Consider the following 17,103-nt stretch of genomic DNA (forward strand, 5'->3'; position numbering starts at 1 on the left):
AGTCACCCAGGTGATTCAGGCCCCCTAGAGCTCAGATTTGGCATCCCGTGACTTCTGGCTTTTCCCAAAATTAAAATTACCTTGAAAAGGGAAGAAATTTCAGACTGTAAATGAGATTCAGGAAAATACAATGGGGCAGCTGATGGTGATTTCAACAAAGGTTTTGCAGAGTGTTTTGAACAGTGGAAGAGATGTTGTGAGAACTGTATGAGGTCCCAAGCTGCCTACTTTGAAGGGGACTGAGGCGTCATTATCCTATGTACAACGAGTATATCTTGTATCTTCTTCAATAAACAGCTCTGTTTTTAATAGTGCATGGCTGGATACTTTCTGGACAGATCTTATATAAGCCGATTGAACATGTGTGTGCTTCTTGTCTCAGAGGTCTGCATGTCTTGGCGGGCCATGAAGGGGCTTTGAAGTGCTTGGGGGTGAGGGGCTTTGTGTGATGTGGGATAGGGTGGAATTTCTGGCAACTTGGGACTGGGGTAGAAGGCTGCAGGATCCCAAGGTACAAGCGGTCTTTCCTCCTGCTCTGACAGCCCCTTGCCAGTCCTCCCTTGGCTGCTGCCATCCCTCTCTGAAAGGTGGGCTAGGAAGGTGCAGATTAGGGAAATTAGTTCCTCAATTAATTCATCCAAATCAGACAGGCTTTCTGCTTGGGAGATGCTCTGCTGGTGCAGCGAGAAATTGCTAATTTGCTAGTTCTGATTATTGGCTGAGGGTAGGGGCCTTAGGGGTTGGGAGGTGGGCAAGCTGTCAGCACACCCAACAGGCCCCCTTGGGCCTGCAGCCCTCTGAGCTGATTGCCTTGCTCTTGGCCTTAGGTGAGTGAGTTTTCTCTCTTTTTCTGTTCTTTCTCTGCCTGTGATTTTATTCCCTTTCTTTTTTCCTTTACTGCTCACACTAGATACCACCAGAAGAGTTGGCTAGGCTAGATTTTCAGACTTTGTTCATTCATTCAACAAGTGCCTATTGAGTCACTGACACATGACCAGGATGTGGTAGATGCTGAGAGGACATAGCAGGATTCTGACTCGTGCTCTCTTGCAGTTGACAGTACATTTACAAAGATGAAACTTGCCCTCTTGGGCTGCCTAGGCTGAATCAGTGAGCACAGGATAGCAGGCAGTGAGAGTGGGGCAGGAGGGAAGAGGTGGCGGGGGAGCACGAGGAGGGGCAATCTGTAACTGGGCCATCAGTCAGAGGAGCCTCCATACAAGGGACAGGATGCTAATTGAAGCCTAGAATTGGAGCAAGCTGACGGAGAGTTAAGCCAGGCTGCACAGCCCTCCACGGGGCTGGAGCAGCCAGACAGGAGCTGAGTCCAAGACAGAATGGTGGCTACAGGGTCAGCACAGATGATCAGGAACGGGTTGAAAGCTGTCATGAGGCTGATGCAGGAAACACTGGGTGTCAGTTTCCTTGGTTTTGTTGGGGTGAGGGAGCATCAGAAAATGAACATTCAAGGCAAAACCCTGTGTTGTTGGTGATGCATGCAAAGGGGAGAGAAAAGCAGCCCTGGATGACCTAGGCCTGCTTTCCCTCCCTTTTCCCCCTCCGCATCCCTCTTCATGAGGCATGTCTACAAGTATGTGCTTGGGCTGACAGGTGATTTTGGCAGATATGTCCTTGCTGGAGAGGAAAGATTTTGGCCAGGATTGTCTCCGAGCTGGTGTGACTTCAGATTACTGACAGAAATGTATCAGGGTCACTTTGGTGATTACGTGCAGATGTGTTTTCAGGAAACAGACCAAAGGGGGGAGTAGGGGGGCCTTACACCCCCAAAACCTCTAGACTTAGAAGATTTGCTAGAGGTGGTGGGACTTGAGTGGCTGCTTGGGTAGTGAAGGGAAGGGCCAGTTATATCCAATCAGCAACCTTCTCAGTAAGGACCCTCAAATTATAGCATATTTTAGTTTATTAATAAAGGAGGTTATGACAGTTCTGCTTCCAGAAATTTTGACTCGATAAGGCCAGAGTGTACCCAGGAATTTGCATTTAATACCAAACACCCAAGGATGGAAAGTAGGTGGCCTGGGAACCACAGTGAGAGAAGTGCTGTTCTGAAGGGAACTCGGCCTTTGGAAAGAATACCAGACTAGAGGTCTGAAGACCTGGTGCTAGCCCACTCAGTGACTGACCTTGGTGCAAGTCACTTTACCTTCAATACAATGATACATGCTGCAGTTACTTTCTAGGACTTCTGTAAGGCTCACTTATGTGAAATCCTTTTGGCCAGTATACATTTTTTTTTTTTTTTTTAAAGATAGCTGTTGTCATTGCTTTTATAATTATGGTACAGAGGAGTCTGTCTGGATTGACTGAAGCCAGGGGAGGGGTGGGGAGGAGAAAAATGAGCTAAGTGATCTTGGAAGACCCATAACTTTGGGGATCTTCCTCCAACAAAAAAGGATTTCTCCCCTCCCCCCAATCCAGGTGGTGAATCTATTTCTTTAAGGTGTGGGTGGCAGGTTTAGTCTTGAGATAGGGTGGTAGCAGAGAGAGAGGTCCCAGAGCTTCCTCATTACAGCACCTTCTGATTCTCTTTTCCTCTTTCCCTGGTGCTGATGTTGCTTAAACTGAGCAATTAGAGCTGCAGGGTGCTGCAGGGAGCCCCAGGCATGCGTGACCTGTCCGCCCCAGGTGGTTTTGCTGATGTCCTGCGGCGTGAAGTTAGGAGTGGAAATCACTTGCACTAGAGTTTCTTTTCTGTGCATTGCTTCTCAAGTCAGCTTGTGGTTGCTGGACATCCTTTGGAGCAGGGTCTCCATGTTGCACAACATCACGGTACATGCTTCCTAGGACCACAGTGTGACCATCTGCATGGAATTGGGTAATGGCAGGATGAAGTTCCTCCCTGGACAGGCTGTAGTGTGGGGCATCACTGTTTTGTTGCTAAACTCTATTGGTCCCTTGATTCTATGGTCTTTATTCTCAGTTTTGGTGCCCAATGAAGTAAGAAGGAATGTATGTAGTAATGATGATACTGATCATAGTAATCAAAATAGGTCGTTCCGAGACCATTTTCATCATATTTGGTCTTAGAATACATTTAATCAACAAGTATTTGCTCAGTGTGGCTATGTGCCTAAGCACTAGTGTAGAGTCACAGAGTAGAGTTTGGAGTGGAAGAGAGGAAGGAGTTGGAGAGGGACTTGGTGGATAAGCTATTCTCAGATAATAGAAGATTAACTCCTTTCTTCAGTCTGCATTTTTGTCTGTCTTATATTGTTAGGTCCTGGAAGGTGGTTACTGTGCTAGTAGCTTTGTTGGCATTTCTGGGGGTTGGCAGGGTGGGGCTAGGAGTGATTTTGATGTGGAAATTCAGGGGGTCACATTCAGAAGTGGAATCTTGGTGTGCCTAATGCAGCGCTTGACTCATTTTCCCATGGCTGGTGGATTTGAGGGTGTGGATTGGGAGTTTCCGTTCCTTCCGGAGAGGGACTACGGTTACAGATGGCCCACCCTCCCTTTCTCCCATTCAGAGCTCCTCAGGTCAGCACTCTCAGTGAGTTAGCTTCTTCTACCTCCAGCCCGGGCCGCCAGCCCGCTGTGGCTACGTGCTACAGCTGGGTCCATAGAGCTTAAAATAGCAGTATGATCTGGCTGCTTAGCATGTGGGGAACCCGCCTGAGGCATGAGGGGGCAGCTGCTTGGAGTTGGGGCTTTGCTGGATCTAACCACTGAGTTGGAGAGTGTTCTTCGGGATTTATTTCTAGGCTCTGGCTAGAGGATAGGGGTTGGTGTGGGTGGGGGCTCAGGTGTGGCTAGTGCAGAGAGGAGGAAAGAGCTGGTTTCTCCTAAGAACTTTAAGGGAATGCCTTGAACCTGACCTCAGCGCTCCCATTGCAGAGCTCAGAGGCTTTCAGACTGGGCATTCTGTTTGGCCCTAGCTCTGGCCTTTGGTACTGCCCACAGTGAGCCATGTAGTTTCCCATTCAGCTTAAATGAAGAGAGGAAATGAAGCATAGAGGTGGGTTGGAGGGCACAGGTGGCAGGGCCAGGGTGAGAACACAGGCATCCTGAGTCCCACCTGGGTGGGCACCAACCACTTGCTCCTCCATTCACCAGCTGCCTCCTTTTGGGAAGCCAAGATGGCATCTAGAGGATTTGGCAGAGACCTCCTCCAGTCATTCATTCATTCAACAAATATTTATTGGGTACCAATAATATGTAAAGCTATGCTTTAGTTGTAGAAATACACAATGACTGAAACATACAAAATCCCTGCCCTCATGAAGCTTTGCTCTGGTGGGGGAGAGTGATTATAAACATTCAATTAGTAAAAATGTAAATTGTGTTGTTTGTGGGGATAAGAACTATGGAGAAAGCAGAACAGGGCAGGAGAGATTGAATGTGCTGGGGGCAATACAACTTTGAATGGATGGGCAGGGAGGGTCTCGCTGAGAAGGGGGCATTTGAGTAAAGGTGTAAAGGAGATGAGGTAGTTAGCAATGCAGAGATCTAGGGGAAGAATGTTCCAGTAGAGGGTACCACCAGCATAAAGACTGTGCCGTAAGAAGCAGCAAAGACTGTATGGTCAAAGTGGACAGAGTGAGTGGGTTGGGGGTGTGTGTGTATGTGTGTGAGTGAATTGTGCAAATACTTGTAAGAACTTTGTCTCCTACTCTGAGAGAGATGGGAAGCCATTAGAGGGTTTTGAGCAGAGTAACCTGATCTGACTCATTATAGGGTCATGGTAACACTGGAACTCATTTCAGTTGTCTTTCTCCTGTTCTTAGGCTGCCTGTGGGGACCCCGTTCTTTCCCTATGATTTGTCCAGCCTCTATTCCTATTCCCAGACTTTTTCTCCTGGCGAGGAGGGGCAGGATGGTGCTGAGTTTCTTCTCTGTGCCTTGGAGTTTCTTCTGAAGGGATGGGATCTGGGCTGTTAGAGTGGTTTGCTGAAGCCTACGTGTATGGTTCTTGAGAACTTATTAGTGAATAATCAGGAAATTTGCTAGCTGGTTGTTAAGCCATGGGTAGGTTGCTGCTGGCCATGGTGGGAGTATTTATACCATGGAAATTGTCTAGTGCTGGAAGTTGTGGCTTTTCCCCTTGGAGAGATGGTGGTTAAACATTTACCTGCCCAGCACTGATTTGTGATCCCTACTATACCTGGGCTGTGGTTTTGGAGGGCAGGAGCTGTAGGTTCTAGTCGCAGCTCTGCTGCTAATTAGCTCTCCTCTCTTTGGTCTTTAGTTTCCTCATGTATAAACTGGGATGACTTCCCTGCCTGTGTATCATGGAGGAGTATGGTGAAGGTCATGTGTACGAAAGCTGTAAGACTCACGATGAATACACCTTTGTTCATAAGTTCAGGCATCTGGGACCCCTCGCTCCTGCCCTCCTTCCAATGGGAGGATAGCCCAGCATGCATCTGCCTCCTCCAAGGAGCCTTCCTTGATGGGCCAGGCCTCCCTGGGTAGGTCCTCTGAGTACTCAGTTTGCACTGCCCCCTCTGGCATGGGTTCGTGCTGTCCTTCATTTTGTTGTTCTCCCCCCAGATGGACCATTAGCTTCTCGGGGCCGGTGCTCCTTGGTACCATCCACAGAGGCGAGCCCAGGAGGGGCACAGAGTGGGTGCTCAGGAGACCCTTGGTGGTTAGTAATCAGTGTCAATGTTGTCTTTATGTCGTGCTCATATGAAATGGATGGATGGATGGTTGTAATGTGTGTGGATGAAAGTTCTGAAGTGTAGTACTGCCCACTTGATACAGCAGTTTCCCAGTCCCTATTCCTCAAAATCATACCCAGCCCTGTTTTACAGATGAGGAAATGGAAGTGTGCTCATTCATTCATTAATTTGTTCATTCAAAAAATGTGTACTGTGTTCAGAGAGCTGTAAGCCTCTTGTCCAGGTCACGCAGACGTAAGTGTGTGAGCTGAGCCTGGGCCCCAGCTCTCCATTCTGCCTGGCTTCCTGCAGTATGAGTGTGTTTGCCTTGTGCTGTCCTTTTAGGAGGCAGATGGGCCGCAGAGTAGAGTGTGCAGTCATGGTCCGGCTCCTGTGCAGGCCCCTGCCGTGCCTGTGCGGCTGAGGCTGTAGGCCGGCGTTTCCTCAGGCAGCAGCTGGGGAAGGGGCAGAGCAGGTGTGCCTGGCACTGGGCCTGACTGGGCTGTGGAAGTGTCTCTGGTGACTGGAGCTTGGGGGTCAGTGACACACAGCCACTCAGACACACTGGGTCTCTCGGAGCTATACTTTCTGAGCTCCAGGCTGGGTATCTGATCTCCCAGCGGCTCAGGAGATGGCTGAATCTGGTGGGGGACCCCAGAGAGGTCCTCTAGAGGGGAGGACAAATGGTGCTGATCTCAGAAGTTGAACGCCGGCCAGATAGGGTGAGGGCAGCATTGGGTGAGGTGAGTACATGTAGTGTGGGTGGGGATGAGGCCTGGGGGCTGTGTGCACTGCGTGAAAGATTCAGTTTTCTGTAGGATCTCTGAAGTGTTCATCTCGTAGCAAGCCAGGCTGGTTGCTACAAGAGGAACACAGGAGAGTTTGTCTCCTCGGGAGCTTCTGGTAGTTTTGGAGGAAGACATTCATGCGAACAACCATGACACAAGGCAGAATCAGATCAGTGCCCTGAAATTGAGATTAGGAACAAGAAGAGGGACCCTTAGTTTGGGGATCCTTAGGATCAGGGGATCTTCCATGGAGGATGTGGCATTTGAGGAGAACATTGAGCCATCTACTGAAGACTGAGATGGGTGGCGGAGCCCTCAAGGGTGGAGGGCAGTGCACGAGCAGAGTATGGAAGCAGAGAAGTGGCAATTGTGTCTAAGGAAGACCGAGGAGCTCTGATTGCTGGGAGCATAGGGCACAGGTCAGGGACTGTGGGAAATAAGGCCAACAACACATAGGGAAGAAGGTCTTTAATGTCAAGTTTGAGAATTTGTGTAAAATCCCTAGGGAGCCGGTGAAACTTTTGAGCTGGTAAAAAAGACAGAGTGGAGTATCCAGAGCTCTCTCTGGACAGTGATGGTGGCAGCATGTGGCAGGGTCAGTTATGAGAAGGGCCGGAGGCAGGGACCCAGGTCAGCAGACTGTGGCAGGGGTCGGGCTGGTGGTCCTGGGGAGGGAGGTTGTGCCCCTGATGCTGACTGCCTTCTGGGCACGTGTGGCAGTGTGGGTCGGTGAACGTGTTGGGTACACGTTGGTTATGGTTGGATTACAACAGGAATGACTTTCTGCCAGAGCAACCTAAAAGAGACTTTGGAAAGAAGAGTTTTGGTAGCCCGAATATTAGATTAATGGTTGTTCTGTGACCATTTTCACCTCCAGTACTTTGAGAGGAGAAAGATACCTCTACGTTTGGGAAGGACTGGTTGATTCTCAGCTGGAGGCATCTTGAATGACTTAGCTGCATGGACATAGGTCAGGATGAGGTGGTAAGGGTGGACGGAGAGAAGAGATGCTGAATGGGACCATGGCCAGTGCTGCAGCCTCACTTGACAGAGTGGCCAGTGGAGGTTCAGAGACCAGAAATGACTTCATGCACTGTTAGACTGTGAGTCCTCAGACAGCCAAGTCTACTCCATACCTCTCCCCGCCCCCCCCATCTCCCTCATGCACCTCTCAACTCTCTTCAGCTAGGGTGAGTCGTGTACAGACTCCCTTCCTCTGCTGCCTTCAGAGCAGGCGGAATCCAGGGCACTGTCCCTGCTTCATCTTCTTTAGAGCATCTCCAAGTGCTGTGCACATGCTGCTCTTTCCTGCAGAGGTCCAGGCTCCATGCGGGAGAGGGAAGAGCGGAGGCAGCAGGCAGCAGTTTTGGGACCAGCAAAAGGTCCTAGCTGCAGAGCGGGCCTTGGAGGCAGACTAGATGCTGGGTCAGAGATTGCTGTTCTCTGAAGCGGTTTAGGAATACTGGATTCGATGGGTCAGTAGATTTCCACTGGTGCGTGGCAATAAACCTCAGGCTCATCAGACTTCCCCGTGCCTGGCGGTCTGGCCTTATCTCGTCCTCTCAAAGCCACCTGCCCTCCTTGATAAGTACTAAGAGCAAATACATCTTTCTCCTCTGTCTCTTAGGCGTGGATGGCTCAGTGTGTGCATGCTTGTGAGTGCAGGTACACCTGTCTGTCCAGCACAACACCTCACACACCAGGCCCTTTTAGGGATATGATGGGGATGCTGATTGTCCTTGGAATGAAAGATGGGGCTGGTTTCCAGGGACATTCCTGGGAAAAAAGGGCATGAGAGCCCAGGGTGGGCAACTCACAGGGTGGGCTGCTATCCTGTGCTTCCAGGGCTTAGCCTCTGCTGTTCCTTCCCATCCTGTCAACAGAGGAGACTGTTGTCCTTTGGGAGTGGCAGTTCTTGCTCCTTGCATAAAGCCTCTCCTGTGCAAGGCCCCCACAAAGGCCCTCACTACTTTATCCAGGTGTTTGTGGTGACTTAAGAGCTCCTATGTGATGGGCTCTATGCCAGGGGTTGTGATACAAAGGTGATGGACACAGCCCTTGCCCTCAAGAAGCTCGAAGTCTTGGGAGAGGGGGCAGCGAGGACAGTGAACAGGCAGCACTTTGGTGGGATGGGCTCAGTGCGTGTTGGTTCTCCAAGGAGAGACCCCAACTTGCCTCCCCAGATATCACAGAAGAGGCAAGAGCAATAGTGATACTCCCTGGACTGTGGAAGGTAACCAGTCAGAACATGTGGGGAAAGGCTGTCCAGGCAGAGAGGGCAGCAAGTGAGAATGCCAGGAGGTGGGGAAGACTTCAGTGTGGTTTCATTTTGGTTGGTGGATAGGCCAAATAAGGTGCAGGGGATGGGGCTGATGAGAGGAAGCTTCTGTGCTGGTTTCTAACTGGCATTTAGGGTCGTCTCTGCTCCAACCTCACCTTCCCTTCAAGTCACTGTCTGTGAAGCTTCATTTTGGTTGGATGTATGGATGTGTCCTCCCCAAATGTCCTGGGTACTCTGGCTCTGCCTAGCCATCCTCTACTAGGATGCCCTTCCTCCTGCCCTCTTCCTGTCCAGTCCTGCCCATTTTCCAAGTGCTGCGTTAGGTCCCTCCCATTTCACAGGGTGGGAATTTTAGGGTTGGAAGGAGCCTTTGAGAACCAGCTAGCCCAGCTTCCTTGTTTTGTAGGTGAGGAACTAAGGACCACACAGGTAATTGGTGTCCTGATGCTTTGTTCCTTTGGTGTAAGGTGACCATACAACAGGAATGCTCATGAAGCCCTATGCACACACAACCTCCTTTGAGCTCCTGTTCATTTGTTCAAGTATTTATTGTGCCTCTGCTTCTAATCATGCCTTGTGCTGGGTACACAGTAGTGGGAGAACCAGACCTAGTCCTGCTGCACTGGGGTTTATGGTCTATTAGGAGAATTAGCAAATTGTCAGTCAAGTAAACATGTACAGTTGACCCTTGGACAATGCAGAGGTTAGAGGTGCAGAGCCCCCCTCCATGGTTGAAAATTAACATGCAATTTTTGAGTCCCTCAAAATTTAACTACCAATATCCTACTCTTGACTGGAAGCCTTACTGATAATATAAAGTCTATTAACACATATTTTATATGTTACATGTATTATATACTGTATTCTTGCAATAAAGTAAGCTAGAGAAAAGAAAATGTTATTAAGAAAATCATAAGGAAAATATATTTACAGTATTTATTTTAAAAATTCATGTATAAGTGGACCCACATGTTCAAACCTGTTTTGTTCAAGGGTCAACTGTACTTTGAAATTGAAGTGAGTGCTATGAGAGAAAGAGGCAGATGGTGCCATGAGACTGTATGTTTGATGGGGAGGGGAGCTTTCATTTAAATAGAAGGGGGACAGTCAGAAAACCAAAATAGACTTTTTGAAGAATTTACAAGAGCTCAGGGATGATTAGAACTGAGTCAGAGTGGTGGTGGAAGAGCATTCCAGGCAGAGGGAAGAGCATGGAAAAGCCTCTGAGGAGAGAGAGCTCTGAGAGTTCATTGGTTGGAGCGTAATGAGAGAATTGTTGGAAATGGGGCTGGAGAGGTAGGCAGGAGCCAATCACACTGGACCTTCAAGGTTATTTTAGGACTTTGGGTTATAATAGAAAAGTAGAATAGCAAACATGTGCACACACACGATCATAATCTCAGTAAAATGGGAAGCCACTTGATGGGACTAAAGCGGGTGGGCAACATAAGTGAGAAGACTGTGTCGGCTACTCTGTGCAGTGGACTGAGGGCAGGAGCACGGAATGAGCTCTGTTCAGACTGCTGCAGGAGCCATGTGAGAGATATGTAGGGTTGGGCTACGACAGAGCCTGTGGGGATAGCTACAAGTGGAAGGCACTCATTGGACAGGACTTACTTGTCTTTGGTTGGAGGTGGGGCAAGTGACAACTGGGAGTTAAGGGTGGATCTTGGGCTTGTGGTATAAGCAATGGGATGGGTGCTTAGGCTGTTTATTGCTAAGGGGAGGGCACAGCCACGGTGGGCGGCAGGGCTGGGGCAATATCAGTCCCTTTGGGGATGGGAAATTAGAGCTGCCTCTGAGACAGCCAAGTGGCGATGCCAAGTAGGAGTTGCATATCCATGCTTGGGGTTCAGAAGAGAGGTCAGGCCCAGGTAACCACTTAGGTGTCACCAGCATGTGCATGGCACTGGAAAGAATGGTCAAATGCAGGAATGTTAGGTAGAGGAGAAGAGGGTCCAGAACTGAGGGACTCTTGACTGAGAAAGGAGCTGAGGAGGAGGAGCTGCTGGTGCTTACCCTTAGAATTTGAGCCACAGAACGTTTTGTATTGAGTATGTATTATCTTGTATTTTTCTCTGTTCAATTACATTATAATTAGATGGGGACTGGGACCATATTTAGTATAACAATAATTATTATTGCTAATGATAATAGTGCCTCAGTTCATTGAACATTTTCAGACAGGTGCTATGTGTATTACGTTTATAACCTTTCATCTCTATTTTCTTTCATTTTCAAGAAAATTAAATTTATTGGGGTAACATTGGTTAATAACATGATGTAAGTTGCAGGTGTACAACTTCATAATATATCATTTGTATATTGCATGGTGTGCTCACCACCCAAAATCTAATCTCTTTCTGTCACCATGTATTAGACGCCCTTTGCCCTTTTGGTCTTCTTCCATCCCCCTCTTCTCTATTTTCTTACATACTTCTTGAGAAGGTATTCATCATCATCTCCATTTTATAGTTAGGGAAACTAAGGTACAGAGCAGGTAAGTGGTCATTGCAGGTTGCCCAGCATTTGGGTAACTCCAGATGGGATTTGGCTATACACCTGTCCCAAAGTCTGGAGTGTTTCCATGACATTATTTTGCCAGAGATTTGTTCCCTGTGGTTGGGCTGGGTGGTGGGTATGGACAGGAGTCACTGAAGGCACCTGAGTAGATGTCATCCTTTCCCACAGGGCCAGACCCAGCTGACCCACAGTTACCAGGGCACGGAAGGTGTGCTGAGTGGTGTTAGCTTTGTGACCATCCATCCATACCTCTCAGCTGGCTCCTCACTATCTAGGAGCCTCATCTGTAGTACTCATGGCTGGGTCAGGAAGAATATGGCTGACCCATAGCTGTGACTCTGTTTTTCTCGGAGCTAAGCTAATTGTCCACAGTCTCACTAGTACATGCTCTGACCAGTGTGCTCACTTGTCATTCGTGGAGTGTGGACACAACAGTTGAGGGTCTCTTCGCAGTAGCCAGTAGTGTCCTCTGGCCGGGGCTAACCACAGCCAGCTCTTGGACTCTGAGACATAGCTACAGCACTGGGGAGTCCGCACAAGTTCATCAGTGGTTCTCATGAAGGCAGCCTGCATCATCCTGACAGTTCCTCCAAAACGTGTGACCCACCAGGAGGGGTGGGGCCCAGAGCAGCTTGTGCTTTGTCTTGTTCCTGTCTCAGTCTCCTGTCTTCCCACCTCCTACCTTTCTTGACTCGTCCTCCAAAATGGCTCTGTGGTTCATAAATGTTTGTCTGTCCATGTCTCCATTCATTCCAGGCTATGTGCTAGGGACGTGGCCATGAACAAAATATTTGACTGCATGGCCTTTACACTCAGTCATCTGTCGCTGGACATTTACATTTTCTGAGTTCCCTGGTCAGGTTCTGATGCCTTCAGATATCCTGCTTTCCAGGAACAATTCCATAGATTTCTGGCTCGGGTTCCATCCTTTGGTTAATGAACTTGGAGAGAATGCAGGGCTTAGGCCTGGTAGTCTTCCTTTTCCCTCTACCCAACAGCATTTTCTGAGTACCTGTCCTGCGGTGGTCACTGTGACAGGTACTGGGGGGAGGGGGGTGAAATAATTAAGACACAGCCCTTGCCTCCTTTGCGAAGCCCAGTGGCCAGAGCAGAGGCAGATAGGCAAACTGTAATTGCAGCCTGAACAGAGAACTGGGGGGCCTGAAGGAGGGAGGATCAGGCCTCTCCACAGAGAAAGAGGTACCTGAACCACCCCGGGTAGAGTCCTGAGCAAGTCATCCATTCCTCCATCTAACTGCGATCCCTCCCACTGCAGCCAAACCTTGTTTGTTTGTTTGTTTGTTTTCCTTACTGGGCTCAGAAACTAAACAAACAAAACTACCTTCAGTTCTTTTGTACCCCAACCCTTTCACCATCATTGTTACTGTCCTTCCTGAGTCCTGGCCAAGTTTAATTTCCTCACCATCCCCTGCCGAGTGAATCTGCATGCAGACGTCTCTGGATGTGGGCCCCCTGCTAGGGACCTCTGCAGCCTTGTCTCTTGGCACTGTAGGTACATTGTTTGCTGAGCAAGTACAGTATTTCTATATTGCTGAAGATCTCAATTTTGGAGTTCAAACTTTAGGGTGAGGTGAGTTTCCCTTCTTCTACCATGGCAACCCATCTCACATATTCCTTAGGATACCAAGTACCACTTTGTGGCTAATGTAAATTCTGGGTGAGGCTGCTTTGTTTCAAGTTTAAAGGGACAGGATACTTCACCAGTTGCACACATTGTCAAATACAGAAATAATCAGCATAGGTCCGGAAGGGGATCTGTGTTGGCCCATCAGTTCTGATTGTGTGTGGGTGAGTGGGAGACCAAAGACTGAGCTCTGTCTCGTGCTGCAAGCCTGAGAAACTCAGCAAGAGGCAGAGAGCTTGGCATTTACTCTAAAGCCCACATCTCCCCAGTTGTCAGTCAGCAGAGATGTTGCATGTTGATTTCATGTATTCACTTCTCTTTCTCCCATCTGGGAATTCTGTACTTGCTTTACTTTTTTTTTTTTTTTTTGTATTGTTTTTTTTTTGTTATTTAAAAAAAAAAATGAAAGAAAAGGCAGCACTGTCTTTTTCACATACTTAGGGATCCTAAAGGGCAGTCTGTACCTTCCAGCTCTTCTGAGCACAGTGAGTGGTTGAGGATCAGGAGGGGGCAGGAGAGATGGTGGCTCAACTCACCTTTTCTCTTTAGTGGCTCCTGTACCCAAAACCTAAGAAATTGAGGTAAACCACAGCACTGGTCTACCTGCCTTTCCTCCATCTGCTGCCAGGCCCATCTCCCCAGGGCACTAATTTTGTCATGTGCACCCACTGCTTGGGAAGCTCCTGCGTGAAGTCCAGACTTTCACTGCTTGGGAAGCTGCCATGTGAAGTCCAGACTTTCATGTCTCATGTAAGGCCTGGCACAGTTCACTTTGACTCCCAGGCACATTTTCATGCTTCAGGCATGAGTTCTCACTGCCCCTGAGTGCACCATACCCACTCCTTCCTAGTTAATGCTCCTCCTTGGCACCCCATCCACACCCACTCCAGATAGCCCTTCTGCAAGGGCAGGGCCAAGGAACAGCTCTTTGCTGGTTCTGTCATGGTCTGTGAGAGTAAAGGCTGGTCTCTTCAGCTAGCTTGTGAGCTCCCTGAGGTCCATGGCCATGTCTCGCACATCTGTGTATCTTCTAGGATCCTTGCTCGGCAGCATCCTGCCTGTGATGAACAGTCTACTGTGAATGCATGGCTTGTTCGTAAGGGGGCTAAATTTGCCTTCCTTTGGTACCTCTCCCAGCTCTGTCTCCTTTCATGGACTAGCTTCCTGGCTTGCAGACTACATTTTCCTTGCACCCTCTTCCTTCTTCCAACCCCCTGTAAGATAACTCAAGTCCATCTCCTTGGGGATTCAAGTTAGCTGATCATCAGTCCAGTAGCACTGCCCCAACCACACCTCTTCCTTTTGCCTCTTATTCGGGGTCCTTTTATCTAATGACCTCTTATCAGGACATGTGATGTCAGGTTCCCTGTGTGCTTTTAGATACTGTCTCTTAGACTGGAAGATTCCCAAGGGCAGGAACTAGGTTTAGAGCCCAAAAGAGTAAAGAACACGGGCTTTGAAATCACACCATTTCCTTACCTGTGAAATGGGCCAATAACCTTAGCTACTTCATAGCGTTGTGATGAGTTACTGCATTTGAAACCTGGTACCTGGTGTATAGTGAGGACTTAAAATAAACCTGGGTTGCTCTTATTATTCTGATAAAGACTAAACTAGGTACCCTGATGGGATCTCACCAAAACTTTGTTAATGGACTGAGGAGTGGGACTTCAGTGCCCTTTGGACAAACATGACCTGGAGGGAGTAGAACTGTTACACTGAGCAGCCTTCTCCTCTCTTTTATCTTTTACCTGCCTGTCTGTCCTTCACTCTCTCTGCATCCCCCTGCCACCCGGGTCCTCAGTTGCTGAGGAAATAGTTACTGGCACAAATCCATTTATAATCAGAAATGAAGGAGGAATGACAGTGGGGAGGCTATTCTCACTGAACAAGGTTTGAGTTGGGGAGAAAAGAGAGAAAAAATAAAAAAGAAGGTAGAAGGGGCCAGCCAGGGAGGGTTCTTGCTGAAACCAAGTCTCCCCCCCGCCCCCGCCCCATGTGAGACTAGCAATAACAGACACTTATATTCGTTTGGTGCTTATAGTCCTGGGACTGCTCCCACATGTGCCAGCTCACTTTATTCTCAGGACACCTCTGGGGTTGGGCTCTGTTAATCCCCATTTTAAAGAGGAGAAAATGGGAGCTCAGAAAGGCAAACCACCTTGCCCTTGATCACACAGCTACAGACTGAGCTAAAAGTGAAGAATAGGTCTCTGGACTCAGTCCCACTGGTAAGTCATCTCCCCTGAATCAAAGAAGTCGTCGTCGTCGGCAGCCGTCCGTCTCGAGAGACGATGGTGTAGCTTCTTAAGAGTCTATCTGCACCGCCGAGAATGGCTGTGCAGTCCGACTCGGGAGTGACACGGTATCTGTCTCCTCCCGTGTTGAATTGACATCTTGTGATGACGCTGGAGTGTCCTCTCCAGTGAAGCTGAAGCTACAGAGCCTGGGCAGGGTGATATGGAGGGTCTGCTGTTGCCCATGCAGCAGACTCCCCCCCCCTTCGCGGTGCACCTGAAGAGAATCAAAGAAGTAATGTTGTAATAATGAAGTGGCAGCCATGAGCCCTCAGGGGCCCGCTGGTGGTCTAGGCTGAAGAGAACAAAAGATGTTAACTTTCCAGTCAGGTGGCTGTGGGCTTTGTGAGGAGCCAGCCAGACATCATCTTCCCCTCATCTGTAGACCCACAGGACCAAGTGCCCAACCAGGAGACAGCAAGATGCCAAGGTGCCACAGCTGGGACATACACTAGGTTTCCTTGCTGGGCTGCTCTCTGAGAGGGAATGGGGCTCAGAATAGCAACACCTCTGCAGGCCCCTGGAAAAAACCTAAGTGATTACACCCCTAGGATGTAGGCCTGCATGGGAGCCAGTGAGGGTGCAGGCTGGAAGGTGCAGGGCCACTGCGGCAGTCCTGTGATGAGGGTTTCAAGTCCCTCTGGTCAGAGTGCATGCTCCTCTCTCTTCAGCTCTGTTCTGGTGGGGATGAATGTCCTCCTGTCTTTCTGACTAGACTGTGTTTGAAGGGCAGGGAGCAGCACACCTTACATCAGTTTCCTCAAGGGCCTGGCCCTGTGCTCAGCACACAAACCAGGTGTAGAAGTGTTTGATGGGATCTGGGGATGCCGTTTCACATTCACACCACACAGAGGGCATGAATTTTCTATTCAGCCGTCCTGGTGTAGCCCACGTCCCCCCAGACCCTAAGCCCAGTGTTAGGTGCTGGGGATACTGAGACTCCTAGGATTTGGCCCTGCCCTCAGTGAGGTGCTCTCAATACTCTCTTGCTGATGACAGAAAAGAGCGGTAGGTTTCTCACCCCTTCCCCAAGTTTTCTAGTCTTGTTTGTTTGCTAACTGTGTAGCCCAGGTCTGCACTAGCCCAGGGGATGCTGCCCCAGGCGCAGTGTTTTACCGTAGAAGTAAGCTCCTCCTGCATGTTCCCAAGCCCCTAGCAAGAGCTTTCTTCCTGCTGTTTCCCTGACCATCTCCATATATGCACTCCTCATGGGAGAGGATCCAGCCTACGTCCAAGAGCAGCCCTGCATCATCCTTGCTATAAGCAGGACCCCACCTTGGCCACCTACTCTCCTCGGCCCTGCGCGGGTCCCAGCCGGCATAGAGTTCCACCCTGGAACGCAGAGCGGGGGAGGGGGACTCGCGCAGCTGCAGGAGCCTCACGTGCTCGCGCAGAGGGGGCGGGGAGGGTGGTGCGCGCCCCGCGGAGGCCTCTAGCGCCTTTCCCACACTTCACACCGCTCCTGCGGTCCCTGCTCCCTGTATGTCGTAGCCGGACCCACGTGTGCAAAATCGTGGTGTGTGTGTGTTTGTGTGTGTGCGCGCGCGCAACCGGGAGACCGTGTGCCCCGGGTGAGACAGGCCCTGGTGCACAAGGGGCGGCGGCCAGGGCGACACTGGCCACGCTTCCTTACCCCTCCAATCCTCCCCAGCCCTTTCCTCTGGTTTCCTTGGGTGGTTGGTACCTCGAGTCATTCCCCTCCTCTGCCGCCCTCTTTCCTGCGGTAGAAGAGACCAGCGCCTTCCATGAAGGTTCCGGTTTACCCCCGGCTCTAGAGCCCTTGACATTTAGCGAGGGTTCGCAGCGCACAAGTGTAGGCACACAGCAGAACGCTAATCCTATTAAAGACATGGTGTCATTGGGGAGGGGGAGGCTACCCCCCTTCCCCCCGCCCCTGGCAAATCTCTCGCTCATTGGTCGAATGCAAAGCAGGGGGCGGGCTCGAGGG

The 17,103-nt window shown here is 49.7% G+C and overlaps 1 protein-coding gene across 4 annotated transcripts in view; it reads left to right on the forward strand.

Moving 5' to 3' along the window:
• The window catches only part of TSPAN9 (tetraspanin 9), a 200,795-nt gene that overhangs the window by 97,088 nt on the left and 86,604 nt on the right, over nucleotides 1-17,103 (forward strand). Inside the window, exon 1 of one of the 4 annotated variants that reach the window (XM_090273854.1) lies at nucleotides 5,585-5,608. The exons of the other annotated variants lie outside the window; for them this stretch is intronic. The gene's annotated coding sequence lies outside the window, so the exon portion shown is untranslated. Of the gene's footprint in view, nucleotides 1-5,584; nucleotides 5,609-17,103 lie in introns of those variants that run through there. 4 annotated transcript variants of the gene reach the window in all.

Source organism: Furipterus horrens, unplaced genomic scaffold (assembly GCF_987537825.1).
Source record: "Furipterus horrens unplaced genomic scaffold, mFurHor1.1.pri manual_scaffold_4, whole genome shotgun sequence".
Taxonomy (NCBI): Eukaryota; Metazoa; Chordata; class Mammalia; order Chiroptera; family Furipteridae; genus Furipterus; species Furipterus horrens.